The sequence below is a fragment of the Ovis aries genome, chromosome 1 (genome assembly GCF_016772045.2).
Source record: "Ovis aries strain OAR_USU_Benz2616 breed Rambouillet chromosome 1, ARS-UI_Ramb_v3.0, whole genome shotgun sequence".
NCBI classification, from domain to species: Eukaryota; Metazoa; Chordata; class Mammalia; order Artiodactyla; family Bovidae; genus Ovis; species Ovis aries.
The window spans coordinates 108,573,352-108,595,535 of record NC_056054.1 but is presented as its reverse complement, the minus strand read 5'-3'; the positions used below and the strand labels follow the sequence as shown (position 1 = coordinate 108,595,535).

General features: G+C 39.2%; 2 pseudogenes; both read left to right on the top strand.

Annotated features, from left to right (window-relative positions):
* Positions 1–12,076: 12,076 nt before the first annotated feature.
* On the top strand, positions 12,077–14,024 carry LOC101114412 (phosphatidylinositol-glycan biosynthesis class W protein-like; annotated as a pseudogene).
* A 4,630-nt stretch (positions 14,025–18,654) lies between these two features.
* LOC101114159 (deoxycytidylate deaminase-like) lies at positions 18,655–20,296 on the top strand (annotated as a pseudogene).
* Positions 20,297–22,184: the final 1,888 nt, after the last annotated feature.

The following is a 22,184-nucleotide window of genomic DNA, read 5'->3' as shown; positions in this document are numbered from 1 at the left end:
CAAAAAAAATCCAACCTCTACTCTAGATTTTTAATCTTTACTTTTTGGTGTTTGTTATCAATTTTGTACCTTTAAGAACCCAATCTTCAGTACCCATTTTTACTTGGGAGGGACATTACTGGCTTGACTGCTCTCTCCCCCTTTGGACTCTCCTTTTTCTCCACCAGGTCACCTCTATCTCCTCCCTCCCCCTTCTCTTCTCTACCCAACTCTGTGAATCTCTTTGTGTGTTCCTAACAGTGGAGAACACTTAGGGAACTGATTACTGGCTGGATCTGTCTTTCTCCTATTGATTCCCCCCTTTATCCTCCTGGCCACCTCTGTCTCCTTCCTCACTCTTCTCATCTCTGTGTAACTCCATGAACATCTCTGAATGGTTCAGACTGTGGAATACACATAAGGAAGTGATTACTGGCTAGCTTGCTCTCTACTCTTTTGATCCCACCTCATCTCATCCTGGTCACCTCCATCTCCCTCCTCCCTTTTCTCTTCTCCATGTAACTCTTGAACCTCTCTGGGTGTCCCTCACTGTGGAGAAACTTTTCATCTTTAACCTAGATGTTTTATCAATGGCGCTGTATAGATGGAGAAGTCTTGAGGCTACTGTATAAATAAGACTGAAACTGAGAAGAAGAAGGCTTAAGCCCAAATCCTGAGAAAACCAGAGAACTCCTGACTCCAGGGAACATTAATCGACAGGAGGTCATCAAACGCCTCAATAGCTACACTGAAACTAAGCACCACCCAACGGCCAACAAGTTCCAGACAAGACATACCATGCAAATTCTGCCGCAACACAGGAACACAGCCCTGAGCTTCAATTTACAGGCTGCCCAAAGTCACTCCAAACCCACTGACATCTCATAACTCATTACTGGACTCTTCATTGCACTCCAGAGAGAAGAAATCCAGCTCCACCCGCCAGAACACCGACACAAGCTTCCCTAACCAGGAAACCTTGACAAGCCACCTGTACAACCCCATCCACAGTGAGGAAACTCCACAATAAAGAGAACTCCACAAACTGCCAGGATACAGAAAGGACACCCCAAACACAGTAATAACAACAAGATGAAGAGACAGAGGAATACCCAGCAGGTAAAAGAACAGGATAAATGCCCACCAAACCAAACAAAAGAGGAAGATATAGGGAATCTACCTGATAAAGAATTCCAAATAATGATAGTGAAAATGATCCAAAATCTTGAAAACAAAATGGAATCACTGATAAATAGCCTGAAGACAAGGATTGAGAAGATGCAAGAAAGGTTTAACAAGGACCTAGAAGAAATAAAAAAGAGTCAATATACAATGAATAATGCAATAAATGAGATCAAAAACACTCTGGAGGGAACAAATAGTAGAATAACAGAGGCAGAAGATAGGATTAGTGAGGTAGAAGATAGAACGGTAGAAATAAAGGAAGCAGAGAGGGAAAAAAAAAACGAATTAAAAGAAATGAGGACACTATCTGGAACAATGTTAATCGCCCCAACATTCAAATCATGGGAGTCCCAGAAGAAGAAGACAAAAAGAAAGACCATGAGAAAATATTTGAGGAGATAATAGTTGAACACTACCCTAAATGGGGAAGGAAATAATCACCCAAGTCCAAGAAACCCAGAGAGTCCCAAACAGGACAAACCCAAGGTGAAACACCACAGTTCAGTTTAGTTCAGTCACTCAGTCGTGTCCGACTCTTTGCGACCTCATGAATTGCAGCACGCCAGGCCTCCCTGTCCATCACCAACACCCAGAGTTCACCCAAACTCATGTCCATCGAGTCAGTGATGCCATCCAGCCATCTCATCCTCTGTCGTCCCCTACTCCTCCTGCCCCCAATCCCTCCCAGCATCAGAGTCTTTTCCAATGAGTCAACTCTTCGCATGAGGTGGCCAAAGTATTGGAGTTTCAGCTTTAGCATCAGTCCTTCCAAAGAACACCCAGGACTTATCTCATTTAGAATGGATCTCCTTGCAGTCCAAGGGACTCTCAAGAGTCTTCTCCAACACCACAGTTCAAAGCATCAATTCTTCAGCGCTCAGCTTTCTTCACAGTCCAACTCTCACATCCATACATGATCAATGGAAAAACCATAGCCTTGACTAGACGGACCTTTGTTGGCAAAGTAATGTCTCTGCTTTTCAATATGCTGTCTAGGTTGGTCATAACTTCCCTTCCAAGGAGTAAGTGTCTTTTAATTTCATGGCTACAATCACCATCTGCAGTGATTGTGGAGCCCAAAAAGAATATTTCCCATGAAGTGATGGGACCAGATGCCATGATCTTCGTTTTCTGAATGTTGAGCTTTAAGCCAACTTTTTCACTCTCCTCTTTCACTTTCATCAAGAGGCTTTTTAGCTCCTCTTCACTTTCTGCCATAAGGGTGGTGTCATCTGCATATCTGAGGTTATTGATATTTCTCCTGGCAATCTTGATTCCAGCTTGTGCTTCTTCCAGCCCAGTGTTTCTCATGATGTACTCTGCATATAAGTTAAATAAGCAGGGTGACAATATACAGCCTTGATGTGCTCCTTTTTCTATTTGGAACCAGTCTGTTGTTCCATGTCCAGTTCTAACTGTTGCTTCCTGACCTGCATACAGGTTTCTCAAGAGGCAGGTCAGGTGGTCTGGTATTCCCATCTCTCTCAGAATTTTCCACAGTTTCTTGTGATCCACACAGTTAAAGGCTTTGGCATAGTCAATAAAGCAGAAATAGACGTTTTTCTGGAACTCTCTTGCTTTTTCCATGATCCAGAGGATGTTGGCAATTTGATCTCTGGCTCCTCTGCCTTTTCTAAAACCAGCTTGATCATCAGGAAGTTCACGGTTCACGTATTGCTGAAGCCTGGCTTGGAGAATTTTGAGCATTACTTTACTAGTGTGTGGGATGAGTGCAATTGTGTGGTAGTTTGAGCATTCTTTGGCATGGCCTTTCTTTGAGATTGGAATGAAAACTGACCTTTTCCAGTCCTGTGGCCACTGCTGAGTTTTCCAAATTTGCTGGCATATTGAGTGCAGCATTTTCACAACATCATCTTCCACGATTTGAAATAGCTCTACTGGGATTCCATCACCTCCACTAGCTTTGCTCGTAGTGATGCTTTCTAAGGCCCACTTGACTTCACATTCCAGTTGTCTGGCTCTAGGTGTGTAATCACGCCATCGTGATTATCTTGGTCGTGAAGATCTTTTTTTGTACAGTTCTTCTGTGTATTCTTGCCACCTCTTCTTAATATCTTCTGCTTCTGTTAGGTCCATACCATTTCTGTCCTTTATCGGGCCCATCTTTGAGTGAAATATTCCCTTGGTATCGCTAATTTTCTTGAAGAAATCTCTAGTCTTTCCCATTCTGTTATTTTCCTCTATTTCTTTGCACTGATCTCTGAGGAAGGCTTTCTTATCTCTCCTTGCTATTCTTTGGAACTCTGCATTGGGCCCAAAACACATATTAATCAAATTAACAAAGATCAAATGCAAAGAACAAATATTAAAAGCAGCAACAACAACAAATAACACACAACGGGATTCCCATAAGGATAACAGCTGATCTTCCAATAGAAACTCTTCACGCCAGGAAGGAATGGTAGGACATACTTAAAGTGATGAAAGAAAATAACATACAGCCCAGGTTACTGTACCCAGCAAGGATCTCATTCAAATATGAAGGAGAAATCAAAAGCTTTACAGACAGGCAAAAGCTGAGAGAATTCAGCACCACCAAACCAGCTCTCCAACAAATGCTAAAGGATCTTCTCTAGACAGGAAATACAAAAAGGGTGTATAAACTCGAACCCAAAACAGTAAGGTAAATGGCAACGGGATCATACTTATCAGTAATCACCTTAAATGTAAATGGGCTGAATGCCCCAACCAAAAGACAAAGACTGGCTGAATGGATACAAAACCAAGACCCCTATATATGTTGTCTACAAGACACCCACCTCAAAACAAGGGGCACATACAGACTGAAAGTGAAGGGCTGGAAAAAGATATCCCACGCAAATAGAGAGCAAAAGAAAGCAGGACTAGCAATACTCATATCAGATAAAATAGACTTTAAAACAGTATAATATATAGCAATAAAAAATAGTATTACTGCTGAATGTCACATCATGAATAAACCTCACAAAAAAAATTGTTGAATGATAGAAGGCAGACACAAATAGGTCTTACTGTACGATTCTAGTAACATGAAGTTCAAAAACAGAATCAAAATTAAACTCTGGACATAGAGATCAGAATATTTGTTATTTTGAAAACATGTTGACTGCAAGTGGAGCCATGAGGGGCTGAAAATATTCTTTATCAGGGCTAAGGGTTGTGTTTAAGTTCCTTCCAGAAAGCAGATCTAAAATAGGAAAGGTGAGAAAGTCAAAGGACACTGCAATGACAAAGGAAGTTTTATAGGTAAGACTTTACTTAGGGACATGATACCAGGTATTAGGAGTGGGTGACTTGGCAAGTACAACAGGAGAGAAAGTCCAAACAATGGTGTATTATCAGAGTGGTCACCACTCTGGAAAACTAGGATCTGATCCCACTGGAAGCCTCTGAGGAATTCCATAGACTGTGGCTCAGTGCTGTAAGCCTGAGGGCTACAAGGGTAGCACATATCCATGACCTGGCTCATGTCCCCGAAGAGCCATGTTCCCCTGTGCACCAAGGAGTTTTCATTCCCCCACACTTGCAGTTTTGAGCATCCAAACATGATAAGCAGCTGCTCACAGATGTCCCAACCACATCATAAGAAAAGCCTTAGTGTAAAAATGCAGAAGATAGATAGTGCAGATGATGTTAGGTTCTCTAACCAGTTGTCATCTTAGCAATGGCTGGGGGGAAAATACTGGGCTGAGAAGATGTGAAGCATAAGAAGTGTCTGACACTATCTGATTTTTCCGAGCAAACAAAAAATATATTCACAAGATCAATCACTTTTTTTCATAGGAAAACTTACAATACACCAATCTGGTCAGTAACTGTTTATCTCCCAGTGACATCTAGTGGTGAAATATGAACATTCACAAGATTCAGTTTACAGTTTTAAGGGTGTCTAAAAAGAAATTCCTCAGTAAATTCTATGTAGCCTAGTTTCACTCCATTCTGAATCAAAAGCTCAGTACCTGATGTATACAGGCACATGCAGTGACAGCTATTCATCTGTTGAGACACTTATTTTAACCCACCACTTCAAGAAGAGCAGGCAAACTCACTTTAGTACCGTGTAAGTAACTATCAGTACATTAATGTGGGGAGCTTTATAATAAGACTTGGCTGTAAGTGGAGACTTTTATCTGACTTTGGGCTAATTCCCCCATATTTTTCCCATGGTTGCAATCAGCCTTAAATGTGATCTCTACATTGCATTTGTGATCTAAAAAATCCTAATTTCTCCAGCTTTTGGGAGTCACTCTAGTTAAACCTTCAAATTAAAATATCTATGAGAAAGTATACCAAGTAAATTCCTTTAATCCAATTTAATTCCATTATTCTAAAATCACAGTTAAATAGTTTTCTGATTTTATTTATATATTTATTAGAAGCATATTCATTGGGATCAATTTTTCATATGAAAAAATTACACATGGTAAAAACTGTAAAGTCATGTAAAAAATTGTAGTCAAATGTTAAATATTACCTGTAAAAGTATTGCTTTTATCAGATTTTCTTCTTTTGTAGCCATTATTTCTACCGAAGGGATAGTTACTAGAGCCAGATATGAGAAAAAATCATACAGAGTTGGCCAATTTGAGAGGAGCAATGATCTTTATTTGAGGAACAGAGCCAGCCCCAGCTAGGACCACAAGTCAAATATACTTATAATATTAGTTTTAAGCTTCTCTGTTAATTACAATATCTGCATTTCTATGAATATGTTTATTTGGTTTGTTTTTGTGTCCCATTTTTATCACATATCTCACAATGCTTTGTGATATACTAGACATTGTTTATAAATAGCAGTGGAGATATAATTACACAACTCTGCTTTATATTTATTTCCAGGAATGTGAAATCTCTTTCCAACATATGACTATTGAAGAGGTGATTATTCATATAATCACTATGTGAATCATGTTCATATATCACTATGTAGCAAGTTAATTTTAGCCTAAGGAAGCAATTTTTAATATTGACTTCATCTCTGATTAGCCTTCCTCCCAGTGCCAGAGCTGTTCCTGTCCAAGTCTAATCTCTTTGATCTTATCAATACACCAATACTGAACTCACATGTTACAACTACTGAAGCCCTCATGCTCTGGAGTCCTGGAGCCTGGTGGAAGTCAGATTTCAGTTTCATCATTTTGAATCCATGGTAGACAGCCCTTTTTTCTAGGCACCTAGTATATCCTCTAGCCTCATGTATTCTCTAGACTAGGTCCACAATCACTGTCCTTTACCCAGCAAAACAGGAAGGGTAAACCAGGGAGGACTGTTAGTCCAAGTGAATTATCACTACATTTGACAATCTTCAAGACTGCAGTCTCTCCAACATGTTCCCACTATTGTTAATCTTTCATCTGTCTCGGTCTTGGCAGGCTTTCTTCTCCAATGCTGCCTCCAGAAACTGCCATTTCTTGATAGTCATGTATAAAGAGCTCTTCTCTCTAAAAACCAGTCCACCTGGGGTTTTAATACACCCACCTCTTTTCAATAGTTTCATAAATAAGTACAAGTTCTATAATATCTAATTTTTTGGTGTTACCGTGTGGACAAAGATCTTCTACATCCTCTCATATCCTAGTCAGAAAATTGTTTATTGTATTTAAATTGTAGCCAAATAGTGAAGGAAATTATAGTTTCTTTATCTATAACTTGTCTGGTTCTTTCCATAATTATCTCCTCCTTGGTAAAAGGAAAAGAAAGAAGAAAAGAATGTAGTTCTCTTAAAACTTAGTGTGGAATCAAAAATTTCTTTTTTCTGCCATGAGCCTAAGAGAGCTTATGATAAAAATATAAACCAGATGGGATATATCCTTTGGGTCTATGATTCACAAAAGTTAAAATATGTCTAACTGCTCTCCTTCAAATGGAAAAAAACAAAATGTGTAGAAAATTTAAAAAAAAAAAAAAGCAAACGACCACCAAAATTTTCAAAACAAATATTAACAGGGCTGAAGGGAAAATAGACAGTAATACAATAGTAGTATGGAAAATTAAAGGTCAGGAAGGGCGGTGGTGTGGAGATACCCCTCATCCAAGGTAAGGAGCAGCAGCTGTGCTTTGCTGGAGCAGCCATGAAAAGATACCCCACATCCAAGGTAAGAGAAACCCAAGGAAGATGGTAGGTGTTGCAAGAGGGCATCAGAAGGCAGAGACACTGAAACCATACTCACAGAAAACTAGTCAATCTAATCACACTAGGACCACAGCCTTGTCTAACTCAATGAACTAAGCCACGCCCCTGGGGCAATCCAAGACGGGCGGGTCATGGTGGAGAGGTCTGACAGAATGTGGCCCACTGGAGAAGGGAATGACAAACCACTTCAGTTTTGTTGCCTTGAGAACCCCATGAACAGTATGAAAAGGCAAAATGATAGGATACTGAAAGAGGAACTCCCCAGGTCATTAGGTGCCCAATATGCTACTGGAGATCAGTGGAGAAATAACTCCAGAAAGAATGAAAGGATGGAGCCAAAGCAAAAACAATACCCAGCTGTGGATGTGACTGGTGATCGAAGCAAGGTCCGATGCTGTAAAGAGCAATATTGCATAGGAACTTGGAATGTCAGGTCCATGAATCAAGGCAAATTGAAGTGGTCAAACAAGAGATGGCAAAAGTGAACGTCGACATTCTAGGAATCAGTGAACGAAAATGGACTGGAATGGGTGAATTTAACTCAGATGACCATTATATCTACTACTGCGGGCAGGAATCTCTTCAGAAGAAATGGAGTAGCCATCATAGTCAACAAAAGAGTCCGAAATCCAGTACTTGGATGCAATATCGAAAATGATAGAATGATCTCTGTTCGTTTCCAAGGCAAACCATTCAATATAACGGTAATCCAAGTCTATGCCTCAACCAATAACGCTGAAGAAGCTGAAGTTGAACAGTTCTATTAAGACCTATAAGACCTTTCAGAACTAACACCCAAAAAAGATGTTCTTTTCACTATAGGGGACTGGAATGCAAAAGTAGGAAGTTAAGAAACACCTGGAGTAACAGGCAAATTTAGCCTTGGAATGTGGAATGAAGCAGGGCAAAGACTAATAGAGTTTTGCCAAGAAAATGCACTGGTCATAGCAAACACCCTCTTCCAACAACACAAGAGAAAACTCTACACATGGACATGCCCAGATGGTCAACACCGAAACCAGTTTGATTATATTCTCTGCAGCCAAAGATGGAGAAGCTCTATACAGTCAACAAAAACAAGACCAGGAACCGACTGTGGCTCAGATCATGAACTCCTTATTGCCAAATTCAGACTGAAATTGAAGAAAGTAAGGAAAACTGCTAGACCATTCAGGTACGACTTAAATCAAATCTTTTATGATTATACAGTGGAAGTGAGAAATAGATTGAAGGGCCTAGATCTGATAGATTAGAGTGCCTGATGAACTATGGAATGAGGTTCGTGACATTGTACAGGAGACAGGGATCAAGACCATCCCCATGGAAAAGAAATGCAAAAAAGCAAAATGGCTGTCTGGGGAGGGCTTACAAATAGCTGTGAAAAGAAGAGAAGCAAAAAGCAAAGGAGAAAAGGAAAGATATAAGCATCTGAATGCAGAGTTCCAAAGAATAGCAAGAATAGATAAGAAAGCCTTCTTCAGCAATCAATGCAAAGAAATAAAGGAAAAGAACAGAATGGGAAAGACTAGAGATCTCTTCAAGAAAATTAGAGATACCAAGGGAACATTTCATGCAAAGATGGGCTCGATAAAGGACAGAAATGGTCTGGACTTAACAGAAGCAGAAGATATTAAGAAGATGTGGCAAGAATACACAGAAGAACTGTACAAAAAAGATCTTCACGACCTGGATAATCACAATGGTATAATCACTCATCTAGAGCCAGACAACTGGAATGTGAAGTCAAGTGGGCCTTAGAAAGCATCACTATGAACAAAGCTAGCGGAGGTGATGGAATTCCAGTTGAACATTTTCAAATCCTGAAAGATGATGCTGTGAAAGTGCTGCACTCAATACGCCAGCAAATTTGGAAAACTCAGCAGTGGCCACAGGACTGGAAAAGGTCAGTCTTCATTACAATCCCAAAGAAAGGCAATGCAAAAGAATGCTCAAACTACGGCACAATTACACTCATCTCACACGCTATTAAAGTAATGCTCAAAATTCTCTAAGCCAGGCTTCAGCAATACATGAACCGTGAACTCCCTGACGTTCAAGCTGGTTTTAGAAAAGGCAGAGGAACCAGAGATCAAATTGCCAACATCCTCTGGATCACGGAAAAAACAAGAGAGTTCCAGAAAAACGTCTATTTCTGCTTTATTGACTATGCCAAAGCCTTGAACTGTGTGGATCACAAGAAACTGTGGAAAATTCTGAGAGAGATGGGAATACCAGACCACCTGACCTGCCTCTTGAGTAACCTATACGGAGGTCAGGAAGCAACAGTTAGAACTGGACATGGAACAGACTGGTTCCAAATAGGAAAAGGAGTATGTCAACGCTGTATATTGTCACCTTGCTTATTTAACTTATATGCAGAGTACATCATGAGAAACACTGGACTGGAAGAAGCACAAGCTGGAATCAAGATTGCTGGGAGAAATATCAATAACCTCAGATATGCAGATGACACCACCCTTATGGCAGAAAGTGAAGAGGAACTCAAAAGCCTCTTGATGAAAGTGAAAGAGGAGAGTGAAAAAGTTGGCTTAAAGCTCAACATTCAGAAAACGAAGATCATGGCATCTGGTCCCATCACTTCATGGGAAATAGATGGGGAAACAGTGGAGACAGTGTCAGACTTTATTTTGGGGGACTCCAAAATCACTGCAGATGGTGATTGCAGCCATGAAATTAATACACTTACTCCTTGGGAGGAAAGTTATGACCAACCTAGATAGCATATTCAAAAGCAGAGACATTACTTTACCAACAAAGTTCCGTCTAGTCAAGGCTATGGTTTTTCCAGTAGTCATGTATGGATGTGAGTTGGACTGTGAAGAAAGCTGAGTGCCAAAGAATTGATGCTTTGAACTGCGGTGTTGCGGACTCTTGGGAGTCCCTTGGACTGCAAGGAGATCCAACAAGGCCATCCTATAAGTCCTGGGTGTTCTTTGGAAGGACTGATGCTAAAGCTGAAACTCCAATACTTTGGCCACCTCATGTGAAGAGTTGACTCATTGGAAAAGACTCTGATGCTGGGAGGGATTGGGGGCAGGAGGAGAAGGGGATGACAGAGGATGAGATGGCTGGATGACATCACCAACTCGATAGATGCGAGTCTGAGTGAACTCTGGGAGTTGGTGATGGACAGGGAGGCCTGACATGCTGCGATTCATGGGGTCACAAAGAATCAGACAATACTGAGCGACTGAACTGAACTGAACTACTGCTGCTAGGTCGCTTCAGTCATGTCCGACTTTGTGTGACCCCATAGACGGCAGCCAACCAGACTCCTCCATCCATGGGATTTTTCAGTCAAGAGTACTGGAATGGGTTGCCATTGTCTTCTCTGAGATACTAGAAAGTAGCAAATAAATTTCTAGAAACATCCAACCAACCAAGACTGAATCATAAAAAAAAAAAAATACTAAATCTGAACAGACCAATAACAACTGAGACTGAATCAGCAATCAAGAACCTCCACAAAAATAAAAAGAAACCTCTGATAAATTCTACCAAAAATTTATAAAATAATTAACACTAACTTTCTCCAACTCTTCTCAATAATTGAAGAGGGACCACTTCCAAGCTCATCTTATGAAGACAACATTACTCTGACACAAAAGGCAGACAAGGACACTACAAGAAAAGAAAACCACAGGCCAATATCTCTTATGAACATGAATACAAAATTCCTCAACAAAATAAGAACAAACAAAATTCAATACTGTGTTAAAATAGTACTACACAGGGCTTCCCTGGTGACTCAATGGCAAAGAATCTGCCTGCCAGTGCAGGAGACATGGGCTTGATCCCTGGTCCCAGAAGATCCCACATGTAGGCCCGTGCACCACAACTATTGAGCCTGTGTTTTAAGACCAGCAAGCTGCAACTACTGCGCTCATGTGCTGCAACTACTGAAACCCTCACACTCTGGAGCCCATGCCCCACAACAAGAGAAGGCATTGCAATAAAAGGCTGGGGCAGCAAAATGAAGAGTGACCCTCACTAGCCACTACTAGAGAAAAGCCCAAACAGCATCAAAGACCCAACACAGCCAAAAATACATAAATAAAATTATTTTTTAAAAAGGAATATTGCATCATGATCAAGTGGGATTTACTCCTGGAACGCAAAGATGGTTCAACATACACAAATCAATAAATGTGATACACAACATTAACAAAATAAAAATTGAAAATTGTATGATTATCTTAATAGATTCAGAAAAGGCCTTTGACAAAATTCAGCAACCTTTCATGATAAGGAAAATAACTCTCAATAAATTAGATACAGATGGAATATACCTCAACATAGTAAAGGCAGTATATTACAAATCAACAGCTAAAATCATGCTCAGTGTTGAAAACCTGAAAGCTTTTCCTCTTTGATTAGGTACAAAACAAAGATACACACTCTAGCCATTTTAAGTCAACATAGTACCTGAAGTTTTCTGGCCAGAGCACTTAGATAAGGAAAAATTTTAAGGCATCTAAATTAGAAAAAAAGTAAAATTGTTTCTATTTGCAGATGACAATCTTTTATATAGAAAACCCTAAAAACTCAACCAAAAAACTGAAACTAATAAACAAATTTAGTAAAATTGAAAGGTGCAAAAATCAATATACAAAATATCAGTTGCATTTCCAAATATTAACAATGAACTCCTGGAAAAAGAAATTAAGAAAACAATCCCCTTTACAATAAAATTAAAAAGAATAAAATTCTTGCAAATAAAGTTAACCAAGGAGGTAAAAGGTCAGTATATTCAGGTCCATGAGACACTTGAGCCATGAACTGACACTCTGGATAAGTGGCCAGAACCCACAGCTCCTCCCCTGGGGCAGAGCACACATTCAGCGCAGGGCATCCCTGACTCATCAGGGACATGAGAATCCAGAATTGGGGGCTCTCTGGTGGACAAAATATTTTGAAACCCTGGATAAGAAGAAAAATTCTCAACAGCAGATGAAGGAAACTTTTGTCAGTGACCACAATGGAACAAGCATTCTGGAAATCACTGAGGGCTTGGGCTTGCCTACACTTCTCATCCTGTGCAGAGGGCTTGGGATCATTTTCTCACAGCACTTATCTTTTTCTTCACACACTTGGAGAACATGATTCTTCATTGACTTTGCTTTCTTAATAGTTCCCCTGGTAACAATTTTGACCATTTTCTCTACATTTGTTCTCCTTGAGCATCTTGTAATTATCTTCGGGGCCGGGCTGTTCTATAAAATATGCTGCAAGAAAACTTGATATGTCAGAATGCTTGCCTGGAAAATTCTTGAAAGTCAGTCTGGATTCAGAATACATTCCAGGCATCTCTTGTTTTCATGTAATTGACAGTGCATTTACTGCTGTTGCCATTTTGGCTATAAACTTCCCATGTTTTCCTAGCTGCTGCTAATTAGTCACGTGAGTCATGTCCGACTCTGTGCGACCCCAGAGATGGCAGCCCACCAAGCTCCCCTGTCCCTAGGATTCTCCAGGCAAGAACACTGGAGTGGGTTGCCATTTCCTTCTCCAATGCTTGAAAGTGAAAAGTGAAAGTGAAGTCGCTCAGTCGTGTCCAACTTCTAGCGACCCCATGAACTGCAGCCTACCAGGCTCCTCTGTCCATGGGATTTTCCAGGCAAGAGTACTGGAATGGGGTGCCATCTCCTTCTCTGTTTTCCTAGAAGACTTCCTAAAATCGGGCTGTATGGGATAGGAGCAATGGATTTTGAAATAGGAGGATTTCTTTTGAGGACTGCAATGATTTCTCCAAAGATTAGAAGAAAATATACAAAGGGTCCAGATTTTATTTTACAAAGTCACTGTACTCTGGCCATTAGTCTTCCTAGGGATGGTATGATTAATTATTATAAGACCTGTAGGATCTCAGAAACATTTAACTGAGTATCGAGTTCAATGGAACATTTCCTTTACCTTAATAGTTGTGAAATTGATAGCATCACAGGTTTTGATTACTTTTCCCCTAAATAAACCCTTGATTGTGGCCATCAGCATTATTGTATTATACCAACTAGCCTTGATTTTACCCATTGAAAAGATTAATTTTGTATGGCACAGGGGTTGGTTTACTAAATACCAACAGTGAAAAAATAACCTCTACCTTGTGGTATATCATAGTACTCATGGCTAGTGTTCAAACAGGGTCATATGAACTTAAAAAAAGAAATCATTTATCAAAGACAGGATAAAAGTAACATATAATCTGCTGACATCTATTGGCCTCTTCATATCACTTATGATATGAAGAAGTAGCATGGTAAATGTAGAAGTTCAGGTAAATGTAGAAGTAGCATCTTAAAGAATGGACAGCTTAGCCTTTTATATTTGGGTAATTGCTTCTTACCTGATCCTCCTTAGTAGTTTAATACTGGGTGATATAATTTTGAGTTTTGCCAAATTTCTAATTAAGGGTACAGTATTACCATGTTCTTGAAAATTTATTCCATCACATGCTACAAATAAAAAGCATTCAGAATATCTACTCTCTGAAGCTGAAAGAAAACCCACTCTTTGTTTAATCACAGCAGTGAACAGAACAAATTAATTTTTTCTTGCTGTCAAATGTAACAAAGACAAAATCAGCCTGTTAGTACATACATTACACAGAAGTACATTGTGGGCTTTATTTGCGCTCAACCTCTGTATGTTTATCAACTGTTTAATTATATAGGTACAGCATTTGCAAGACAAGACTATAAAATCTTGATGATCAATAGGGGTAGGATATGTTTTGAACAATATTATTTTAATGAGGAAGAGAAAACGTAAAATGTGAAGAAAATAGGACTTTTGAAACCCAACGTTAACTATAATTTATTATAAAATTGTTTCATTACTATTCTAACAGTAATGATGCTTAATATTTCAAATGTATCTCAACACTACATAAAACAAACCAATACAGAAGAAACAAAGCATTGTGACTTGTTAGGATATATAAATTCCAATATTTTAAAGAAACTGTTATGTTTATAGTTGTGACACTAGAAGATTAAAGGAATGAGAAGGAGGAGTTTTACTTTCCATCTTATGTTACCTATTATGAGTCTGTACTTTTACAGTATGAATCACTTTTATAATATTTACATTTAAAAATCTCAATTGTGAAATTGTAAAAAAAATTTTAAGACATTGGTAAAAGGAATTGAAGACAAAAATAAATGGGATGATAATCCATATTCATAGGTTGGAAGAATTAATAATGTTAAAATATCCATGCTACCCAAAATAATCATTCAGTTCAGTTCAGTTCAGTCTCTCAGTCGTGTCCGACTCTTATCCCATGAATCGCAGCACACCAGGCCTCTCTGTCCATCACCAACTCCCGAGTTCACTCAGACTCACGTCCATCGAGTCAGTGATGCCATCCGGCCATCTCATCCTCAGTCATCCCCTTCTCCTCCTGCCCTCAATCCCTCCCAGCATCAAAGTCTTTTCCAATGAGTCAACTCTTCACATGAGGTGGCCAAAGTATTGGAGTTTCAGCTTCAGCATCATTCTTTCCAAAGAAATCCCAGGCCTGATCTCCTTCAGAATGGTCTGGTTGGATCTCCTTGCAGTCCAAGGGACTCTCAAGAGTCTTCTCCAACACCACAGTTCAAAAGCATCAATTCTTCAGCACTCAGCCTTCTTCACAGTCCAACTCTCACATCCATACATGACCACAGGAAAAACCATAGCCTTGACTAGACGGACCTTAGTCGGCAAAGTAATGTCTCTGCTTTGGAATATGCTATCTAGGTTGGTCATAACTTTTCTTCCAAGGAGTAAGCGTCTTTTAATTTCATGGCTGCAATCACCATCTGCAGTGATTTTGGAGCCCCCCAAAATAAAGTCTGACACTGTTTCCACTGTTTCTCCATCTATTTCCCATGGAGTGATGGGACCGAATGCCATGATCTTCATTTTCTGAATGTTGAGCTTTAAGCCAACTTTTTCACTCTCCTTTGACTTTCGTCAAGAGGCTTTTGAGTTCCTCTTCACTTTCTGCCATAAGGGTGGTGTCATCTGCATATCTCAGGTTATTGATATTTCTCCCAGCAATCTTGATTCTAGCCTGTGCTTCTTCCAGTCCAGCATTTCTCATGATGTACTCTGCATATAAGTTAAATAAGCAGGATGACAATATACAGCCTTGACATACTCCTTTTCCTATTTGGAACCAGTCTGTTGTTCCCTGTCCTGTTCTAACTGTTACTTCCTGACCTGCATACAGGTTTCTCAAGAGGCAGGTTAGGTCATCTGGTATTAGATCTTGTAAAATCGCTATCAAAATTTCATTAGAATTTTCATAGGAATACAACAAACAATCCTAAAATTTATATAAAGCCACAAAACACTTTGAGTAGTTAAAGCAAACTTGAGAAAGAACAAAGCTGGAGTCATCACACTTCCTGATTTCAAATTACATTACAAAGTTTTAGTAATCAAAACAGTGTGGCACTGGCATAAAAATAGACACATGGATCAGTGGAATAGAATAGAAATCCCAGTAGTAATCTCATGCATATATGGTTAATTAACTTTTGATGAAGGCACCAATAATATACAATGGGGAAAGGATAGTCTCTTCAATAAATGGTGCTGGGATATCTACATGCAAAAGAGTGAAACTAGATTTTTATATTACACTGCCCATAAAAATCAACTCAAAATTGATTAAAGATTTGGATGTAAGACCTAAAACTGTTAAAACCACAGAATAAAACAGGGAAGCACCTTAACATTGGTATTGGCAATAATTTATTTTAATATATTATTGCTGATAAAAGTATCAATAACTTCAGATATGTGGATGATATCACTCTAATGGTAGAAAGCGAGGAGGAAATAAAGAATCTCTTGATGAGAATGAAAAAAGAGAGTGAAAAAAATGGCTAAAAACTCAACATTTTAAAAACAAAGATCATGCCATCTGGTGCCATCACTTCAAGTCAGATAGATTGGGGAAAAAGTGGAAACAGTGACAGATTTTATTTTCTTGGGCTCCAAATCAATGAGGACAGTGACTACAGCCATGAATTTAAAAGACTCTTTCTCCTTGAAAGGAATACTATGGCAAATCTAGACAGTGTATTAAAAAGCAGAGAGATCACTTTGCCAACAAAGGCCCATATTGTCAAAGCTATGGTTTTTCCAGTAGTCATGTATGCATGTGAGAGTTGGACCATTAAAGAAGGCTGAGCACTGAAGAATTGATGTCTGTGAATTGTGGTAGAGAAGACTCTTGAGAGTCACTTGGACACCAAGAAGATCAAACCAGTCAATTATAAAGGAAATTCATCTGGTATATTCATTGGAAGGACTGATGCTGAAGTTAAACCTCCAATACTTTGGCCACCTAATGTGAAGAGCTAACTCACTGAAAAAAAATCTGATGCTGGGAAAGATTGAAAACAAAAGAAGAGGGCGGCAGAGGATGAGATAGCATCACCAACTCAGTGGACATGAGCTGAGCAAACTCTGAGAGATAGTGAAGGACAGGGAAACCTGGTATGCTGCAGCTCATGGGGTTGCAAAGAGTTGGACACAGCCTAGTCACTTAACAACACCAATGGTACCAAAAGCAAAGGCAACAAAAGCAAAAATAAACAACTGGGACTACACCAACTAAAAAGCTGCTAAGTAGCAAATGAAGCCATCAACTAAATGAACATACAGCCTATGGAATGGGAGAAAATATTTGCAAAGGATATATTTAGTAAGAAGTTATTATCCAAAATATACAAAGAACTCATACAACTCATAAGCAAAAATAATAATCAATTTAAAATAGGCAAAGAACCTGAATATACATTTTTCCAAAGAAAACAGGTATTTTAAAAGTTCCTCAACTTGAATTATCATCAAGAAAATGAAAATCTAAATTTTGTTTAACCACAGGACTTGCGATAACCTTTAACCCATGAAAGAACATGTCCTGATTTGCAGCCCATAGAGTCACATGTAAATTCCTGATATGACTTCTCCAGCAATGCCTGGGATCAGCAGTTCTCTTTGCTTGCTTCCCAGTGCCTTCCTCTTTGTTGTTGTTCAGTCACTCAGTCATGTCCGACTCTTTGTCACCCGGTGGACTACAGTACGCCAGGCTTCCCTGTCCTTCACTATCTCCTGGAATTTGCTCAAGCTCCTGTCCATTGAGTCGGTGATGCCATTCAACCATCTCATCCTCTGTCACCTGCTTCTCCTACTGCCTTCAATCTTTCCCAGCATCAGGGTCGTTTCCAGTGAGTCAGCTCTTTGCTTCAGGTGACCAAAATATTTGAGATTCAACTTCAGCATCAGTCCTTCCAATGAATATTCAAGGTTTATTTCCTTTAAGATTGACTGGTTTGATCTCTTTGCAATCCAAGAGACTCTCAAGAGTCTTCTCCAACATCACAGTTCAAAAGTATCAATTCTTCGGCATTCAGCCTTTTTTATCACCCAGCTTTCACATCCGTACATGACTACTGGAAAAACCTTCCTCTAGTTTTCCCCTCTATATGACCCTGGAGGGGCTTTCCAGACTCCCGCTTTTTTGGTTCTAATTGACCAGTCAGCCTTAACCTGGGAACCCCAAAGCATGCCACCCAAAGACCCTAATGAAGGCACGTACCCCACATCTGGCTCTCTGTATGCACCCTACCTTGACCTCCTGATGTGGTCCCTCTGCTGCTGCTGCTGCTGCTGCTGCTGCTGCTGCTGCTGCTGCTGCTGCTGCTGCTGCTGCTAAGTCGCTTCAGTCCTGTCTGACTCTGTGCAACCCCATAGATGGCAGCCCACCAGGCTCCCCCATCCCTGGGATTCTCCAGGCAAGAACACTGGAGTGGATTGCCACTTCCTTCTCTGATGCATGAAAGTGGAAAGTGAAAATTGAAAGGGAAGTCACTCAGTCGTGTCCGACTCTTCGACCCCGAGAACTGCAGCCTACCAGGCTCCTCCATCCATAGGATTTTCCAGGCAAGAATACTGGAGTGGGTTGCCATTACCTTCTCTGTGTTCCCTCCAGGCTTGCCAAATACCTCCAGGACCTGTGAGTAGTAAACCTCTATTTCAATTCCTCTCCTGGTCTGTTGTTGAACATCAGCTCACCTTATGCTCCACTTAACAAGGGCAACCTTAAAAAAAAAAAAATAACAAAATATATATAATGGAACATATTCAGCCTTTAAAAAGAAAGAAATCCTTCCATTTGTGACAGCATAGGTAAGCACAGAGAGCATTATGCTAAACCAGCCAGACAAAAACAAGACAAGTACTGAATGGTATCATTCATATGTGGAATATTTTTTTTAAGTCAAGTTCATAGTAAAAGTTATTAGCAACAGAGTATAAAATGGTGGTTACCAGTAACTATGGGATGGGGGAATGAGAAGTTGGTAAAAGGGTACAACCTTTGAATTATAAGATAAATAAATTCTAAGGATCTAAGGCAGTGTATGATGACTAGAGTTGATAATACTGTATTGTATAATTGAAATTCACTAAGACAGTAGAACTTGGCTCTCTTACATAAAAAGATCAAAATGTGATATGCATGTTAATCAACTCAGTTGTGGGAAGACTTTCACAATATGTATGTACATCAAATCATCATGTTTTGCACTTTAAATATATTATAATTTTGTCAAGCAAAGCTCAATGAACCTGAAAAAAGTTATTTGGGTCTGTATAAAATTCTACATCTAAAAATTAGGAGGTACGTGAGCTCCTCAAGCATACAACGGGACGGGAGGAGGGAGGGGGTTCAGGATGGGGAACACGTGTATACCTGTGGTGGATTCATGTTGATATATGGCAAAACCAATAGAATATTGTAAAGTAATTAACCTCCAATTAAAATAAATAAATTTATATTAAAAAAGAATCAAATATATAAATGGCTATGTTCTAAGTCATAAAGTTGCAATACTTTTCAATGAACAGGTAGCTTATAAATTCTGTCCACATTCTCTGACCATAGCATCACTAACCTAAAGTTAATAACAAAAAAGTAAGTGCTTAAATTTCCATATACTTGGTTTACAAACCTACTTCTGGGGAATTTATTAGTCAAAAGAGAAAATATGCTGAAAATTTTTTAAAAACTTAAGACCAAAGAACAATAAAAATATTGCACATCAAAACTTGTGAGATGTACAGTTTTACTGTCTGGTTTCTGAAGGTAGATTCTATGTAAATTAGATTAATATTTTTGTTTGTTGCTCAAATCTTTTATATCTATGCTGATTTTTTTGGCTACTGTACTTACTAATAATTGTGAGAGATGTATTGAAACCTCCCTTGAAAGTCCATCAATTTTTGACTAAAGTGGTATTTCAAGAGAAATCTGTAGACTTTAAAACGTTTGTATTGGAACAAGGAAACACTGAAATTTTGTGAGCTAGATGACCTGTTTAAGACATTGCCAATTGCCTGAGCATGCTTTGGTTGTGGTAACAGGAACTTGCAGGTTTGCAGATCCTGGACAGCAGGTTGACCGGGGGTCAGCCATGAGAACCCAGCTTGAGTGAAATTTCCTGAAAAAAAGGAATGACTATATGTAATGGTCTGAATTTTGGATGACAATGGCCTTCTTATTGTCAGCACGGAAAAGCAAAGATCCGAATTCCCAAGTCAGAGCCTGAATCCCAAAGGCAGAAAACAAGATAGTAGGGATTAGATACAATAGCAATGACCTGCTACCTTGGAGAGTAATCTGGGAACCAAATGTCTTTACATGTGCCATTATGAGCTCAATGTCATCACAAACAAACATTTGGCTGATATGAAAGGCTATACTGTGTGTTGCCTTGTTCCCGTGTAATGAATGCATAGAATGTCATCCAGGACAATATAAAAGAAGCTATTTCCGTGTCTGATAAATACCATGATAGTGATAAGACAACAGCTGTGAGGCTCATATTTAACATGACTAGGTTCACATTCAGGAAATTCACACTGAAGCACAACAAGAGTGTTACTGACTTTTCAATTAACAGCAGATGGAGCCAGTAATTTCTGTGAGCCACATCTCATTAAATCTCTAGCAAACTGGGATTACTCTCTGCTAAGAAACTCCTAATGCCTTTCTTCTTGAATTTACACATGACTTTTTAACAGTCAGCACAGCAAAAGTGCACATCTGAAAAATGTAAAGCCTCAAATCTTGCTCTCTCTCCTGTCACATGAAATCTACATCTATTTAAACTATTGATTTAGGGTTTAAAATAAAGGTCTGTCATCTATGGATTGAATGAGGGTAACCCCCTCTTTTGTATCCTTGTTTCCTGGGATGCTAGTGGTTCTGCAGAAGGGCATCAGTTGTCTGTCATTCGCTACACATCAGCAATTGCTCTTCTGGAAGGACAATTAAATGATTGTTGTGTTCTTAGTGGGATGATCAGATACACCTATGTGAACATCTGGCCCAAATGAAGATAATATGTAGTGTCCTTGGGGGAAAAAATAGGGCCCAAATGATAGCAGCATTGAAGAATTTGCTTTAGAGGGTTTAGGAAAACACACCTGCCCACACGAAAACCTAGATAAAAAACACATCTGTCCTGATAAGTGCTATGTCGTGGACGTACATCTTACTAGGCAGCAATTAGAAACAACAAATTAGATATGCATGTAGCAGTAGACGGAGAAGGTAATGGCAACCCACTCCAGTACTCTTGCCTGGAAAATCCCATGAACGGGGGAGCCTGGTAGGCTGCAGTCCATGGGGTCATGAAGAGTCAGACACTTACTGAGTGACTTCACTTTCACTTTTCACTTTCATGCATCGGAGAAGGAAATGGCAACCCACTCCAGTGTTCTTGCCTGGAGAATCCCAGGGATGGCAGAGCCTGGTGGGCTGCTGTCTGTGGGGTCGCACAGAGTTGGACATGACTGAAGTGACTTAGGAGTAGCAGTAGAGACAAATATTAAAACAATGTTTAGGGGGAAAAAAAGGTAAGAAAGGTAAGAGATAGATAAATAGAAATGACAGACATATCAAACACCATTTGTGAAATTTTTTATTTTTATTTATTTATTTTAATTGGAGGCTAATTACATTACAATATTGTAGTAGGTTTTGTGCCATACATTGACATACATGTGTCCCCCATCCTGAGTCCCCCTCCCAGCTCCCTCCCCATCGCATCCCTCAGGGTTGTCCCAGTGCACCGGCTTTGAGTGCCCTGTTTCATGCACTGCACTTGGACTGCTGATTTATTTCACATATGGCAATATACATATTTCAATGCTATTCTCTCAAATCATCCCACCCTCGCCGTCTCTAAAACACATGCACACAGAACAATTAAGGACATAAATAAAAAGTTACCTATGAAACACTTGAAAATAGTTACCCATGAATGAAACTGGGAATGGAGTTGGCTAATGAGATTAAAGGCAATAAATCAGTTAAACAAAAAAAATTCTTTCCCAGACTAAGCATGCTAATATGCCATCGACTAAGGAATATAACTAACTCGACCATCTGTAACTGAAGTCCAACAGACAAATACAAATCCATAATAAAATATTTGCAAGGTGTCACAGAAACCATGAATGAGAATTGCTATGTATACAGGATCTAGAATTTCTATGCTATCTGTGGTATGCAATAAATATGTGGAACCGTGAAGGAAGTGCAAGCTGAGTGCAGATTCATAGTTTCATACTTCAAAGAGGTATGAACAGAGAAACATTAAAATTAGATTTAAGGACTTTCAACTCAACTAGCTTAATTAAATTTTTAAAAATAGACTTCACTGTAATAACACTAGCAGCTGTGTCCTAAATAAATGGTTTTATTTTTTCAATTATATTCTTCTATAAAGTGTGATTTATCTTTTCAATGCTATTCTGAAAATTTTCTAAATCTGCTAATTTGGTTGAGTTTTCTTTCTTG